Below are 16,789 nucleotides of genomic sequence, written 5' to 3'. Positions count from 1 at the left end.
GCTGACAAGAGTCTCCTTAAAAGATCTAATTATTTCTAGACATTACACCATGTGACTCTCCTCAAGTCCTATAGCTTCTGTGTTAAACGTCTTTCTGGTCTATCCTCTCTTCTAATTCCTACAATTATTACTCTAATTCTAGGTCTTCCTTCAAAACCATTTTCAAGGACTATATTCAATCTTTGGATAAAGATTACATGGGCCAGGAATTAAGACTATTGCTAGGAATACAATGGTGAACAAGAGATATTATCCCTGCCCTCACTGAGCTTATACAAGCTAATAAAGGAAGACAGACAATCACACAAATAAAAATATAATTACGAAGTGTGATAAATGTCATGAAAAGAAGTACAGAGTATTAAGAGGACTTGATTAAGACTAATTAAGGCACTGGTGAAGAGGCCAGGGACGGCATCTCTGGTGAAATGATGTTTAAGGTGATCCTTGAAAGGTGAGTTGAAAGGTAGTTAAATGGGTAAGAAGTGGGGGGAAAAAATTCCAGGCGGAGGGAATGATATGTGTGAAAGGCTCCAAGGAAGAAAATGGATGGTATCTTAGAAAAACTGAAAGGAAGTCACTGTGGCTGAAAGTGTTCATTGTATTTGACAACCTGGAGTTCACTGGTGATCTTGACATAAATCATTTCATGGGAGTGGTAGGAAATGAAGTTAGAAGAGGGTTCAAAAGTGAATGGAGGGGGTACTTGGGTGGCTTGGTTGGTTAAGCGTCTGACTCTTGATTTTGGGTCAGGTATTGATCTCAGGGTTGTGAGATTGAGACCCATATTGGGCTCTGTGCTGGGCATGGAGCCTGCTTTTGAGATTCTCTCTTTCCCTCTCCCTCTGTCTACCCCGCCCCTCCCCCAAAGCCTGTGCACGCATTCTCTTAAAAAAAAAAAAAAAGAGAGAGAGAGAGAGGTACCTGGGTGGCTCCATTGTTGAACATCTGCCTTCAGCTCAGGTCATGATTCCAGGGTCCTGGGATGGAGCCCTGCATCGGGCTCCCTGCTCAGCGGGAGGCCTGCTTCTCCCTCTCCCACTCCCCCTGCTTGTGTTCCAGTTCTCACTGTGTCTCTCCCTCTCTATGTCAAATAAATAAATAAAATAAAATCTTTAAAAAAAAAAAGAAAAATGGAGTAGTGGTGATAGCACAGATGGCCAATGAAGGTTGGCTGTTAGAGTGAAGAATTAGAGAGTAGAGAAATGGGACAGTACCAAGAGAATGACGTGTGGTCAAAGGACTTCTAAAAAATTAATATTTATTTTATTAAACTGATAAATGCATATGCTTACAAAGCTAAATAGTATTATCACATTTATAATGAAAAATAACAATCTTCAGCCCCAACCTTCCCACCTCTGTGTCATTCTTGAGACCACTACTTTCAAATCTTTTAGCTGTCTCAGCGGGCATTTATGTCTATGTTTATAAATAATGTGCTTATTTTGTTTCTTGGTTTTAACTTTTCTTTTTGAAGATTTTATTTATTTGTCACAGAAAGAGAGAGCAAGCACAAGCAAGAGAAGCTTCAGGGAGGGAAAAGCAGGCTCCCCACCAAGCAAGGAGCCGTGGGACTCGATCTCAGGACCCTGGGAATCATGACCTCAGCCAAAGGCAGATGCTCAAGACTGAGCCACCCAGGCATCCCTTTAGTTTCTTGGTAAACATTCTCTTTTTACTTCCTTGTATAAGACAAAAACTCAGCAATTTCACACCCACCTTCCTCATAATTTCTAGTTAAATTAATATCCAGTGTTTACTGTGACTTGGTAGCCTGTGGACCCTCACTATTACTATATAATTTATAATACTTGTCTTTTGGTTTAGTTTGCCATACATTTGCCCCTAATTCTTCCCAAACTGTCTAGCAGAACAGTAAAAATCCCTCTCAACATAATTTTCCAAATGGTCAAATACAGTTTTTGTTGTTGTTGTTTTTTCCTCTAGAAGATCTTCCTGGAACTTTCTATTCTCCTGATGCATTCTGAATGGACTCTTTTCTGTGCTTATGACACCACTATCATACTGGGCTTCCCTTTATCGGCATCCTAGGAATTTCTTTGGCCTCTCTCTTATATTAGTTGCCCTAGGTTCTAGATCCCTTTTTTTTTTTTCTTGTTTACTCTCTTATTTTGCTGGAGCATATCCTTTAGTAGCATCCTAAAAAATGATACACAGAAGGAACATTTTTGAAATGAGTATCTGAAAATATATAAACTTCCACACATACACAAAAACTTTCACAGATGGTAATTTGGTTGTGCATAAAGTCCTAGGCTAGAAATCAATTCTTCTGGGGAACATGGATGGCTCAGTCAGTTAAACATCCAACTCCTGATCTCAGCTCAGGTCTTGATCTTGGGGTCATGAGTTCAAGCTCCATGTTGGGCTCCACACTGGGCATGGAGCTTACTTAAAAAAAAAGAAAAAGAAAAAGAAAAAGAAAAAAATCAATTCTTCTCAGAAATTTGAAAGCATTGCTCCATTGCTTGCTAATTAGATTCCATTATTGTTCAGCACAATGCCATTCTGATTCCTGATATTTGATGTAACTTTTTCAAGAAGAGTTTTGGATTTCTCCATTATCTCCAGTGTTCCAAATTTTGATGATGAGGTACCCTTGGGTAGGTTATTTCTATTGCTATAGTGAGCACACACTGCGCCCTTTTAATTTGGAGACTCAATATTCTTCAGTTCTGGGAAATATACTTGTCTGCCCTCCTTCCTTCCTTCTTCCCTTTCCTTTCTTTTCCCTAATTTCCTCCCCACTGATGCTGAATATTTAGAAAAGGGAGGGATTAAATGATAAGCAATATCCTGAGAAGCAGTAGTAGCTCCAAAATTGCTATATAGATTGAATTTGGGATTAGCAAACAGATCAAAAGGTGTGGGTAGGAGTTAGGTGGCATTAGGGAATTGCCTTGAAGTTCCATCTGTATAGCAATCACACTGTTTTTACTCAGGATACAGATTTATTTGGGGTAGCTTAAAAAGTGTATCATTTAGGTATGATACCGTGCGCTGAATGGACATAAAAAACAATCTCAAAGCAGCTTAAACAATAGAGTAAATTTATTAATCATATCTATCAAGAAGACCAGAGGTAGAGTTACTACAGGGATAGTTAATTCAGAGCCTTAGCATGTCATTCAGATACTCTATTAGGTGAACGGATGGCTATCACCATCTCAACCATTACATCCAGCTATGTTAACTTCAGAGGCCAGCAGAGAGAAAGGTAGGCAAACTCTTCTAAATAAACTCTGGTTTCAGTGGGCAGCTAATCAACTGCAAATATTTCAGGGTACTACAATAGCTTAAAAAATAACGAAGGAGGATATGCAATCCAGTGCACCAGGAAGAATCGGCCTTTGCTCAGAGCTGGGATATCTCCCCCATTCCAGTTAGTGAAGAGAGGATGGCTGCAGACACATGTGCAGATTGATAGAAAGTGAGAGAGTTCATACTCTAAGACTTCTTTTCTCTTTCTGAAGTGCATAAGTCAAAGTCAGCAACAGAGTGCATGGAGGGAAAAAAGGAGGGTCAGGAGCTGCAGAAGGCAGTGAAGGTATAAAACATTTGTTATAAAGAATGGAGGAACAACTTTGTTAGAAAAATATAGTAAGATTGCTGGTCACTGTAAGTTTGGTGATGATGAATTTAAGGTGATATTAAATTTGCTGGCTTGTAGGGCGCCTGGGTGGCTCAGTTGGTTAAGCAACTGCCTTCGGCTCAGGTCATGATCCTGGAGTCCTGGGATTGAGTCCCACATCAGGCTCCCTGCACGGCGGGGAGTCGGTTTCTCCCTCTGACCTGTCAGCTCTCATGCTCTCATTCACTCTCTATCTCAAATAAATAAATTAATTAATTTAAAAAAATTTGCTGGGTTGTACAATTTTCTCCGGCAATGTGTAGCTGTTTGAGTATGACAGAGGAAGGTGAAGGATTATGTTCTTTCAGGGTAAGGATTTTACTAGATAAATATATATATATATGTGTGTGTGTGTGTGTGTGTGTATATGTGTGTGTGTGTATATATGTATGTATATATATGTGTGTGTGTATATGTATATATACATATATACGTGTGTGTGTGTATATATACACACACACACACACATATATATATTTTTAAAAGATTTTATTTATTTATATGATAGAGACATAGCGAGAGAGGGAACACAAGCAGGGGGAGTGAGAGAGGGAGAAGCAGGCTTCCTGCCAAGCAGGGAGCCTGATACGGGGCTCAGTCTGGAATCATGACCTGAGCCAAAAACAGACACTTAACGACGAGCCACCCAGGCAGCCCTAGATGAATATATATATATATATATATATTTTTTTTTTAAGATTTTATTTATTTATCTGACAGACAGAGATCACAAGTAGGCAGAGAGGCAGGCAGAGAGAGAAGAAGGGAAGCAGGCTCAACACGGGGCTCGATCCCAGAACTCCGAGATCGAGATCGTGATCTGAGCCGAAGGCAGAGGCTTTAACCCACTGAGCCGCCCAGGCACCCCTAGGTGAATATATATAGATATATTTTTTTAAATTTTTTATTTATTTTTAGCGTAACAGTATTCATTGTTTTTTCACCACACCCAGTGCTCCATGCAATCTGTGCCCTCCCTAATACCCACCACCTGGTTCCCCCACCCTCCCACCCCGCCCCTTCAAAACCCTCAGGTTGTTTTTCAGAGTCCATAGTCTCTCATGGTTCACCTCCCCTTCCAATTTCCCTCAACTCCCTTCTCCTCTCCATCTACCCTTGTCCTCTATATTATTTGTTATGCTCCACCAATAAGTGAAACCATATGATACTTGACTTTCTCTGTTTGACTTATTTCACTCAGCATAATCTCTTCCAGTCCTGTCCATGTTGCTACAAAAGTTGGGTATTCGTCCTTTCTGATGGAGGCATAATACTCCATAGTGTATATGGACCACATCTTCCTTATCCATTCATCCGTTGAAGGGCATCTTGGTTCTTTCCACAGTTTGGCGACCGTGGCCATTGCTGCTATAAACATTGGGGTACAGATGGCCCTTCTTTTCACTACATCTGTATCTTTGGGGTAAATACCCAGTAGTGCAATTGCAGGGTCATAGGGAAGATCTATTTTTAATTTCCTGAGGAATCTCCACACTGTTCTCCAAAGTGGCTGCACCAGTTTGCATTCCCACCAACAGTGTAAGAGGGTTCCCCTTTCTCCACATCCTCTCCAACACACGTTGTTTAGGTGAATATATTTTTAAGACAATGGTTATGTGAATGAAATTAAAGGGCTACCACTGAGGGTGCTTCAACAAGTGAATGGAATACACTAAGTCATAAACTGTAGGGCCTCAATAGCAACATGGAAAAATGCTTAGGAAATAATGTTAGTTAAAAGAAAGTAGAGTACAAAATAATTTTCTATTATAATTACATCCCTACAAACTTTATATATGCATGTAAACAGAAAAGATAGGCAGATGGGATTACATGTGATTTAAATTTATTTTATTATTACTGTTTTATTTTTGTTTTTATGTATTTATTTTTTTAAAATTCCTACTTCCCCTTCACCGAATGCCAGCTTGATTTATAGATCTTCTTTTTGTAAGGCCTTTATCTAGCCTACCAGTATTAACTGACCATTCTATCTTCTTTAAAACTTGTTTTAGGGGCAGCTGGGTGGCTCAGTGGGTTAAAGCCTCCACCTTCGGCTCAGGTCATGGTCCCAGGGTCCTGGGATCGAGCCCCACATTGGGGAGCCTGCTTCCCTCTCTCTCTCTGCCTGCCTCTCTGCCTACTTGTGATCTCTGTCTGTCAAATAAATAAATAAAATCTTAAAAAAAAAACAAAACACTTGTTTTATAGGGCTAAAACCAAACTTATCCTGGGGCCAGGCTACAATTTCTGTGGATGTTAATATCATGGATCTTTGGTAAAAGCAAAAAAACCTTAGGAATATAGATTTGCTGAACTAGGCTTTAAGTCAGTTCAGTTACCATAATTCATTCATCACACAAATATTTACTGAGCTTATATTATTTGTCAGACATTATGTTCGGGACATGAGTATATGTCCCTAGGGAACAGAAAGATCTTTGGCTCAAGTCTGACATTCACACAGGGCCTCAAACTTAGCCTTTTATCCTTATATACAAATGAATTTTATGTGTAAATTAGGTATGCAAAATAGCTTTATTGTACATTTTAAAAATGTACAATCAGTGAGTTTTAGTGTATTTATAGGGTTGTGCAACCATCACCACAATAATTTTGCAGTATTTTTATCACCTCTAAAAGAAATCCTATACCCATTGATTTTATATCCTACAGTCTTACTGAACTCATTTATTAGTTAAAATAGTTTTTTTGTGGATTCTTTAGGACTTTCTAAAGATCTTGTCAAGACATGACAAGATCATGTCATTTGCTAACAGAATAGTTATACTTTTTCCTTTGTAATCTGTATACCTTTTAGTTCTCTTTTTTTTTTTTTTTTTTTGCTTAAATGTGCAGGCTAAAACCTCCAGTATAATGTTGAAATGGCAAGAACAGATATCCTTCTCCTGTTCCTGATCTCGTAAAGCTTTTAGTTAGGTGCCTGGGTGGCTCAGTTGGTTAAGCAACTGCCTTCAGAGCTCAGGTCATGATCCTGGAGTCTCAGGATCGAGTCTGGCATTGGGCTCCCTGCCCAGTGGGGAGTCTGCTTCTCCCTCTGACCCTCTCCCCTCTCATATTCTTTCTCTAATAAATAAATAAAATCTTTTAAAAAAGAAGAAAAAAAAAGAAAGCTTTTAGTTGTCTTTTTCCATTAAGTACAATGCTGGTGTGGGGTTTTTTGTAGATGCCCTTTATCAGCCTGAGGGAATGTTCTCTTCTATTCCTGGTTTGTTGAGTGTTGTTTTTGTTTTTTTTAAAGATTTTATTTATTTATTTGACAGACAGAGATCACAAGTAGGCAGAGAGGCTGGCAGGGAGAGAGGGGTTAGCAGGACTCCCTGCTGAGCAGGGAGCCCGATGTGGGGCTTGATCCCAGGACCCTGAGATCATGACCTGAGCCGAAGGCAGAGGCTTAACCCACTGAGCCACCCAGGTGCCCCTGTTGAGTGTTTTTATCATGAAGTTGTCAAACAGTTTTTCTGCATCTATTGAAATGATCATGTGATTCTTATCCTACACAGAGTTTATGTAAATATTTAAAATATGCCGAAATTATTATAATCCTCTTTTGGATTTCAGGCATTTTTTAAAAAAGATTTTTAAGATTTATTTATTTGATAGAGATCACAAGTAGGCAGAGAGGCAGGCGGAGAGAGAGGGGGGAAGCAGGCTCCCTGCTGAGCAGAGAGGCCGATGTGGGGCTCGATCCCAGGACCCTGGGATCATGACCTGAGCCGAAGGCAGAGGCTTTAACCCACTGAGCCCCCCAGGGGTCCCTGAAGGCAGATACTTAACGGACTTAGCTTCCCAGGTGTCCCAAGGCTATCAGTTTTACATAGGAATTTGGGAATCATTTGGTTATATTTTTGCAAAACACATTTCGGTTATATATCTTTTTCAAACCGTGACTGGCTACTAGTGGGTAGTCAACTGAAGACGGGATCTCAAATTCAATCATTTATGTGAACCTCTTTCTACTTTGGAATCATGACTCAGCAGGAGAAACATCTTTATCAGTGGCTTTCAAACTGTGCTTTACAGAGCTCCCTCATGGGACTGTGAGACAGGGAGATGAAGGAGATGGAGAGGAAAGGAGGGAGAGATGACCAGGTTAGACTCTATTTCCCCAACTCCTTGCCTGTTGTCAACCAAAACAGCTCGGATTTTTATCTTTTTGTGTCCACTTTCTTGTGGAATATACTTGAACAAAGAAGTCCCTCTAAAAGAAGTTTGAGATTCTCTACTACAGACCTTCCCAACTGACACAAAGCCATAGCTGTCTTTTGTTCTCATGAGATCAATGACCCTTGTTAACTATCTATTACTACCACTTGGTTGGTAGAAAGGACTCACAAATGCATAAATCAGGGAGGTGGTTCTGCTTCCAGGCCTCCCTTCTCTGATCACTATCATTAGGGATGAATAAACTAATGATGTTGTAGGTTGCTGTGTTGATGTCAAACAAAACACTTTACATAAAACAGCCTATAAACCGAAATAAACACTACATTATCTAAGAAGTTAACTATAGCTTTAAGTATAAAGAAAAGAGAATAGTATTTTAAAGAAGTAGACCAGCTCTTTTACAACCAAGAGGTAAGCTTCAAAGTAGTCACTTTGAAAGACTTATTTCATTACAGTAGTGCTCCTATACAAAATATTTCTAGAACTCCTGGGATGCCTGGGTGGCTCAGTTGCTTAGGCATCCAACTCCTGATCTCGGATTGGGTCTTGATCTCAGGGTCGTGAATTCAACACCTTCACCAGGCTCCATGGTGGGTGTGGAGCCTACGTTTAAAAAAGAAAAAATCTAGAACTCCTATAAAAATTTTAAAACGTATGTATGTTTAAAAAAAAAAGTTGGGGGCACCTGGCTGGCTCAGTCAGTAGAGTATGTAACTGTTGATCCCAGGATCTTGAGTTCATGCCCCATGTTGGGTGTGGAGCCCACTTAAAATAAAAATTAAAAAATTATATATAAATCAAATATATATATAAACATTTCTAGAACTCCTCTTTTGGAACTGCAAAAAACCCACCTAGCCAACTCACCAAATTGTGAGGCATAATCATTGTTTTAAGCCACTAAGTTTTGGGGTGGTTTGTTATACGGCAATATATAATAAGTGAGACAGAAAAGTTTAAATCAGGGGCACCTGGGTGGCTCAGTCGGATAAGCATCTGCCTTGGGCTCAGGTCATGATCCCAGGTCCTGGGATCGAGCCCTGCATCGGGCTCCCTGCTCAGCAAGGAGTCTGCTTCTCCCTCTGCCTCTTCCTCTTTTTCTCTCTCTCATGAATAAGCAAATTTTAAAAAATCTTAAAAAAAAAAGTTGAAATCATTATGCTTTGGGGGATATTAAAAGGAAAAGATTAGCCTTACAGAAAAACTCTAGCTATGCAGCTGTAACTTTTTTTTTTTTTTTAAGATTATTTATTTGAGAGAAAGAGAGAGAACGCACAAGCAGTGGGGAGAGGGAGAAGCAGACTCCCTACTGAGCGGAGAGCCCAAAGTGGGGCTTGATCCCAGGACCCCAAGATCATGACCTGAGCCAAAGACAGAGGCTTAACCAACTGAGCCACCCAGGTGCCTGTATCCTTAAATAGAATACAACACTTTAAAAAAGAAGTAAATAATATTTTGTTGGAGAACTCCATAATGAATGGGATCAGCAGTAGATCCCCAACTTTCTCGAGTTTTTGCTTTTTTCCTTAGGGTCGCCTGAACCCTATCTATCTTGACGTCAGGAATACTCTGCTCTCCTGTTCTCTTTACCTGAACATGGATAAAAATAATTTTCCATTTCTCTCTGAGCACACTAAATATAAGGCTACATTTTCTCTTTAAAAAGAGCTGTATAAGAAAAGAAAGTACAAAAGTATAAAAACAGATAAACAAGTTAAATATAGATTTTAGGATACTAAGATAAGCAAGTTAAGTATAGACTTTGGATCCTAAGATAACTAAAGTCTAACCAGAAGTTGGCTGGCCCTGTTTTTCTCTCTATCCAGTTATCAGTACACTGTCTTTGACTATAGGACCTCACACAAATAAAAAACACAGAAGATTATTTCAAAGCTCAATGTCTTAACTTCCTGGAGGAAATAAAAGACTATCCTATTAAACCAAGAATTCTAGAGAACAGAGGATTTCTTCCTGAAGCATCAAAATTTTTTAAAAATTTTAGGTATTTTGGTAAATTCCCTTTTCTTCTTTTTAAAGATTTTATTTATTTGACAGAGAGCGAGAGAGGGAATACAAGCAGGGGGAGTGGGAGAGGGAGAAGCAGACTTCCCATGGTACAGGGAACCCGATGTTGGTCTCGAATAGATCCCAGGACCCAAGAATCAGGATCTGAGCCAAAGGCAGCAGCTTAACTGCTAAGCCACCCAGGTGCCCCTTGGTAAATTCCTTTAAAAGTACACTTTTAGGGGTACTTGGGTGGCTCAGTCGTTGGGCGTCTGCCTTCAGCTCAGGTCATGGTCTGGAGGTCCTGGGATCCAGCCCCCAAATCGGGCTCCCTGCTCAGCAGGAAGCCTGTTTCTCCCTCTCTCTAGCTGTCTCTAAGTAAATAAATAAAATCTTTAAAAAAAAAAAAAAGAAATGAAATCTTAAAAAAAAAAGAAAGTACATTTTTATTGGGGCATCTGAGTGGGTCAGTTGCTTAAGTGCCTGACTCTTGATTTCGGCTCAGATCATCTCAGGGTCATCGGATGGAGTCCCATATCAGGCTCCATGCTCAGAGCAATCCCCTTGTCCCTCTCCCTCTGCTCCTCCCCCAGTTCACGCTCGCTCACGCTAGCTCTCTCTCAAACAAATAAAATCCTTTAAAAAATAAAGCTATACTTTTACTTATACACTTTGTTTCACATACAATATATAGGTTATAATTTTTTTTCAACTTTTTCTTAATGATTCACTATGAACACTAATTAATATACTAGGCTAAAATACAATTTTGTTCTCAGTGTCTATTAAGGACTTGCATACCAAATTATCAAACCCCTTCCTAGTCAATAGGCAAGAAAAAAAAAATAAAAGGCATCTGAGTCTCTGTTTGCAGACGACCTGATCTTACAAGTAAAAAACCCTAAAGATACCCCACAAAAGTGTTAGAACTAATAAATTAATCTGGCAGAGTTGCAGGACATAAAAACCTGCTGTGTTTCTATACACCAGCAAAGAAAAATATGAAAAGAAAATTAAGAGAACAATTTCATTTACAATAACATCAAAAAGAACAAAATACTCAGGAATAAGCTTTACCAAAGATGTAAAAGACTTGGACACTAAAAACTATGAAATGAAAACACAAATAAATGAAAAGATAACCTGTGTTCATGGATTGTTAAGACTTAATATAGTTAAGATGTCAAAACCTGCAATATGTGACAACATAAATAGACATTATGCTAAATGAAATAAGCTAAGCATAGAAAGAAAAACATTACCTGATGTCACTTATATGAGGTATCTACAATAGGCAAATTAATGAATCAAAGAGTGAAATGGTGGTTGCCAGGGGCTGGAGGAGAGGGGAATAGGGAATTGCTGTTCAATGGATATAACATTCCAGTCAAATAAGATGAATAAGCTCTAGAGATCTGCAGTACAACAATGTACCTATAGCCAACAATGCATTGTTAAGTGTTCCTTTCACATTAACTAAAAAAAAAATGTCAATACTACGCAAAGCAACCTGCAGATTCAACTCAGTCATTTTCAAAATCCTAACAATATTTTTTGCAGCGATGAAGAAATCCATCCTAAAATTCATATGTAATCTCAAGGGTTCCTGAACAGCAAAACAATCTTGAAACAGAAGAATAAAGCTGGAAGGCTTCTCTTTCCTAATTTCAAAACTTTCTAAAAAGCTACAGTAACCAAAAGAATGTGGTATTGGTATAAATACAGAAATATAGACCAATGGAATTGAATACAGAGCCCAGAAATAAACTCTGGCAAATCAGGTTGGTGATTTTTGACAACAACGCCAAGACTATTCAAAGGGGGAAAGGACAGTCTTTTCAATAAACAGTGTTGGGAAAATTGATATCCATAGCGCAAAGAATGAAGCTGGGCTTTTGCCTTACACTATATACAAAAATTAACTCAAAATGGTTCAAAGACTTAACCACAGACATAAAACTATAAAAAACCTAGAAAAAAACATAGGGAGAAAACTTCATGACACTGAATTTGGCAATGATTTTTTATTGTCAACATTGCACCAAAAACACAGGCAACAAAAAGAAAAACAAATAAACTGGGTTTCACCAAAATTTAAACCTTTGTGCATCAAAGGTCAATCAACAGAGTGAAAAGGCAACCCACAGAAGGGGAGATATTTGTCTATCATATATCTGGTAAAGGACTTCTATCCAGAATATATGAAGAACTCACATAACTCAATAATAAAAAGATATGTAACCCAATTAAAAAATGGGCAAAGATGGGGCACCTGGGTGGCTCAGACGGTTAAGAGTCTGCCTTTGGCTCAGGTCATGATCTCCAGGTCTTGGGATCAAGCCCCATGCTGGGTTCCCAGCTCAGTGGGGAGTCTACTTCTCCCTCTCCCTCTGCCTCCCCCCACCTTGTGCTTTCTCTCTCCCTGCCTCTTCCTTAAAAAGGAAGGAAATTCAGATACAAGCTGCAACATGGATGAACCCTGAAGACATTATGTGAAATGAAATAAACCAGTCACAGATAAATACGATTTAACTTACAGTGGTCAAATTCATACAGTAATCTAGATAGAGTAGTCAATTTCATAGAGAAAGAAAGCAGAATGGTAGTTACCAGGGGCTCTGGGGAAGAAGGAATGAGAGTTATTGTTTAATAGGTATGGAGTTTCAGTTTGAGAAGATGAAAAACTTTTGTAGATAGATGGTGGTGATGTATAGATAACAGTGTGAATATACTGAAAGCCACTGAACTGTACACTTCAGAATGGTTAAAATTTCTCCAAAGAAGACATCCAGATGGCCAAAAGACACAGGAAAAGATGCTCAACATCACTCACCATCAGGGAAATGCAAACCAAAACCACAATGAGACACTGCCTCACACCTGTCAGAATGGCTAAAATCAACAACACAAGAAACAAGTGTTGACGAAGATGTGGAGAAAAAGGAACCCCCTCTGCACTACTGGAGGGAATGCAAACTGGTGCAACCACTAAGGAAAACAGTATGGAGTTTCCTCAAAAAATTAAAAATAGAAATACCCTATGATCCAGTAATTGTACTACTGGGTATTCCTCCCCCACCCCCAGAAAAAAACAAAAACACTAATTTGAAGGGATGCATGCATTCCTATGTTTACTGCAGCATTATTTACAGTAGCCAAACTATGGAAGCAGCATTAAGTGTCCATCGATAGATGAATGGACAAAGAAGACATAGTGAGTGTGAGTGTGTGTGTGTGTGTGTGTGTGTATAAAATACAGAATATATATATTACAGGATATTATTCAGTCATAAAAAAGAATGAAATCTCGTCATTTACAACAACAAGGAGACAGCTAGAGAGTACAACACTAAGCAAAATAAGTCAGTCAGAGAAAGACAAATATCATATGATGTCAATCACATGTGGAAGTTAAGAAATGAAACAAATAAGCAAAGGGGGAAGAAAGAGAGACAAACCAAGAAACAGACTTTTTTTTTTTTTTTTTTAAGAGAGTGGGGAGGGGCAGAGGGAGAGAAAGAGAGAGAATCTTAAGCCTACTCCATGTCCAGCATGGGGCCTCACACAGGGCTCAATCTCATCACCACCTAAGCCCAAATATGAGTTGGATGCTTAACTGAGTGAACCACCCAGGAGCCCCCAGACTCTCAACTAGGGAGAACAAACTTATGGTTACCAGAATGGAGGTCGGTGAGGGAATGGGGGAAATAGGAGATGGGAATTCAAAAGTATAATTATGATGAAAAAAAATGATTAAAAAAAGAATGGTTAGAATGGTAGACTTTATGTTATACATATGTCACCACAATTAAAAAAAGAGAGAGACTTAATGTGGTACAGGAGGTTCTGCTATGTGTTGTACTTTTTTGTTAGAATCTACCCACCCCCATCCTACTCTCATCTCCATTCCCGGCCATCACTCTCAGAGCCATGTTGGTATCTGGCCACTCAAAATAACATGTTCATTTTGCATGACAGAGTCTTTGACAGGTACTATAATATTGTATGCCAGTGTCTGAGTGGGTGTTTTCTGGGTAACCCAAACACTGATCAATCAGACTACCTTCACAGAGCTTGCCCTTACCCTAATGTGTCATGAGCCACCCCGGTCAAGTGACTTTTAATAGGGTGCTCAGTCATTGTGTATGAGTAACAGAAGAGAAGGGTGAGTTATTGTCCTAAGTTTGCAGAGAGAAAATTAGAACGCATAAACCTTCCCATGAACTAGGGTTGCCAGATTTAGCAAACGAAAATACAGGACACCTTGTTGTTTATCTGAAATTCAAATTTAACTTGGCATCTTGTATTTTATCTGGCAACACTATGAAGTACTAGAAGTTGAAAAGAAAATCAATAAAATAACCCAGAGTGTTCAGGGCTCCCTGAGGTCCTACTTGAGAGGGAGTCTAGACAGGTTAAAGTAAAAAAGCTCCTTAAAAATTGGTTCCACTTCCCCCACCAAAAAAACGTATTGGTCTCCACATGCAATGCTCATGTGGACTCCCTCTCAGGAGCCCCTCCCTGGTTTGGGTATCTATGGTCCAGGACTTACTTTATAAAGACAGATCAGAGGGTGGAGAAAAAAAAAAGTGAAGAAGGATAAATCAAAGCTAGAAATGGGTGAGAACATACTCAGCTTCCCGTTAGGCTGGCCTGGCCTGGAAAAGCGACTTTCAGCATTTAAAATCAGGGGAAATCAGATTTTGACCGGGCTCAAAGTGGAAGAGAAACAAAGGTGGTAAGTATCCTGTGGCACTTATAGCAGGAAGGGCACAGGTAACAGAATACAGGAATAGTGGTGGGATCTCTCTTCCTTCCACAAAGCCATACCACTGCCTCCTAAGAAACTCCAATCATTATTTGTACTTACTAATACTCTGAACCCCAGTTAAAACAAGGCCACTACTGGTCAAGCAACTACTTGTCAGCATATCAGCGCCTACAGCTTCCCAGCCATTGTTTCATGACTGCAGTTATCACCTACTTCCCCACAGAACCTGGGCTAAAACTGAGGTCTCTGAACCCTGTTCCACCTTCAGGAATCTGAATCTGTTCAGGTTATCCTCCTAAGAATCAACAAAAACAGATTTCAGGCTATTCTTTGAGAACACATCTTTTAAAATGTTCACATTCTCATTTATTACTGACACTGTTCACATAGTGGTAATCCCTGTCTGACTCTGGTCTACTGAGATATAAATGGCCCAATATGGCCTGATCATACTACAGTAGTATTTAGGAATCTTTGATATCTATCACAGTAGGCCTGCCTGGGAGGTTTACCACTCCAGTCTCTGAGGGGTGTGGGTGGGGGTATCCAGGAGCTAAAGAGTAAAATCAATGAGGACTTTCATTCCTCAACCTGTCCTGAACACCAGCTGACTGGCTACACTGAGTCAGCGTTAAAGGCTGTGGCTGACCTCCAGAATTCTTCCCCAGAGGGAGTAGTTAGCTTCTAGGGCAAGAGGAGCAGGTCACTTGGGCAAAGCTCTTTCAAGATTATCTGGGCAGCCTCTAAGGCACTTACCAATAAAAATTTCTGCAGCACCCCCCCCCCCCTTAGAACATTAGTGGAAAACAGCGGATACATAGAAGGTCCTACCTGAATGAAGTCAGATGTGTGAATTATAAGACTGAACATATTCCGTTGTAGGCTTGCCACATGAGCATCACAAGTGACCCCCCCAGATACCACCCACCCCATGTTAACTAGAGACACCTTTCCCACCAAAGCACTCTGCCTCACACCTTCTATCATTCATTCATTTATCCACCCGTCAAATATTATTGGGTGCAAACATGTCAGGTACTGTGCTGGGGCGCTGGAGATACAAAAGAATACTGTATGGTCTTTGCCCCCAGGGCAGTCCCCTGGCGTCTGCTGGGCCAGCCTGACAGTCCCAAACCAGCTCCAGGGACGGGATCACCGTGCCCTTCCCAGCAGTTAAGTGCATGGGTGGGGAACCGGCAAAATGTCAGGCCAAACGTTTTCCTAAGGTGAGAGCGAGAGAAAGATCTTAGCCTGGCTCAGGCAGATACCAACTCCGGAACCAGGGGCCAAAGGGGCGGAGGGCACCGAGGGCCTGGCTGGGACTGGCTGTGCGGAAGCCCCCGCCACGGTCGCGGGGCTGGCTGCTGGGCCGCTGAGCTCTCCCAGGGCCTGCACTGGAGATGTGGATACAACGATACAGCTGGGCGCGAGTCAGCTGAGGGGTGTCACCGCAGGGACAGTCTGAGGAGACGGTTGGGCTGGATCTGAGGTGACGCCCAAAGGGATGTTTGGTCCTTGGTGCTTGAGGGTTCAGCGGATGGTAGAGCTGTAAGGTCAGGAGGAGGTCCAGAGGGTGGTAGCGGACCGGGAAGGTGGGGATGAAGGGCCACGGACAGGGCTGAGGGACAGGGCGGGGGCACGGAGGGCTTTCTCCTAAGGGATCCTTTGGAACGTGAGAGCAGTGGGTCTTCCGGACCCCGCCAACCCCAAAGAGGCGTCCCTACCTCGTTTCTCGCCTCAGCGTGAGCCTACGGTGCCCGCGGCGAGGGTGCTGGCGGCGGCTGCGGCGCCGGCGGCCGCGTCTCGCGCCCTCCTGGGGTCGTGCTGCAGCTGGGACAGGCCGGCGCCCCCCTCCTCTCCGGCCGGGTTGGTAATGTCCGGCCCCCCTGCAGCCGCGGCGCCGATGGTCCAATCTGGCTTGCCCTCCAGCCGCCCCTCCGGACGGCGCGTTGGTTCGGTCCTCTGGGACGGCCGTGCTTGCCCACCTCCCAAGCAGCTCACTGCGATGGGTGCCGCGAGTCACGCGCAGTGCTTTCCGGCGACGGGAGCGGTGAGGCTTCGGCCGCAGCCCCACCTTCTGGGGCCCCTGCCCCGCCCCTTTGGGGTGGTGCGCCGCAAGCGCGGCTGCGGTGCCGAGAGCCCAAGGGACCGTAGGCGCCGGCCTAGCGGCA

General features: G+C 41.5%; 1 protein-coding gene across 3 annotated transcripts in view; it reads right to left on the bottom strand.

Annotated features, from left to right (window-relative positions):
• Positions 1-16,470, bottom strand: part of RUSC2 (RUN and SH3 domain containing 2) — a 68,203-nt gene extending 51,733 nt beyond the window's left edge. For all 3 annotated transcript variants that reach the window (XM_080820400.1, XM_080820401.1, XM_080820402.1), the window contains exon 1: positions 16,343-16,470. The gene's annotated coding sequence lies outside the window, so the exon portion shown is untranslated. The remainder of the gene's footprint in view (positions 1-16,342) is intronic.
• Between the last annotated feature and the right edge of the window lie 319 nt (positions 16,471-16,789).

This window comes from Martes martes (assembly GCF_963455335.1).
Source record: "Martes martes genome assembly, chromosome: 12".
Taxonomy (NCBI): domain Eukaryota; kingdom Metazoa; phylum Chordata; class Mammalia; order Carnivora; family Mustelidae; genus Martes; species Martes martes.
This window is presented reverse-complemented; position numbering and strand designations above follow the sequence as displayed.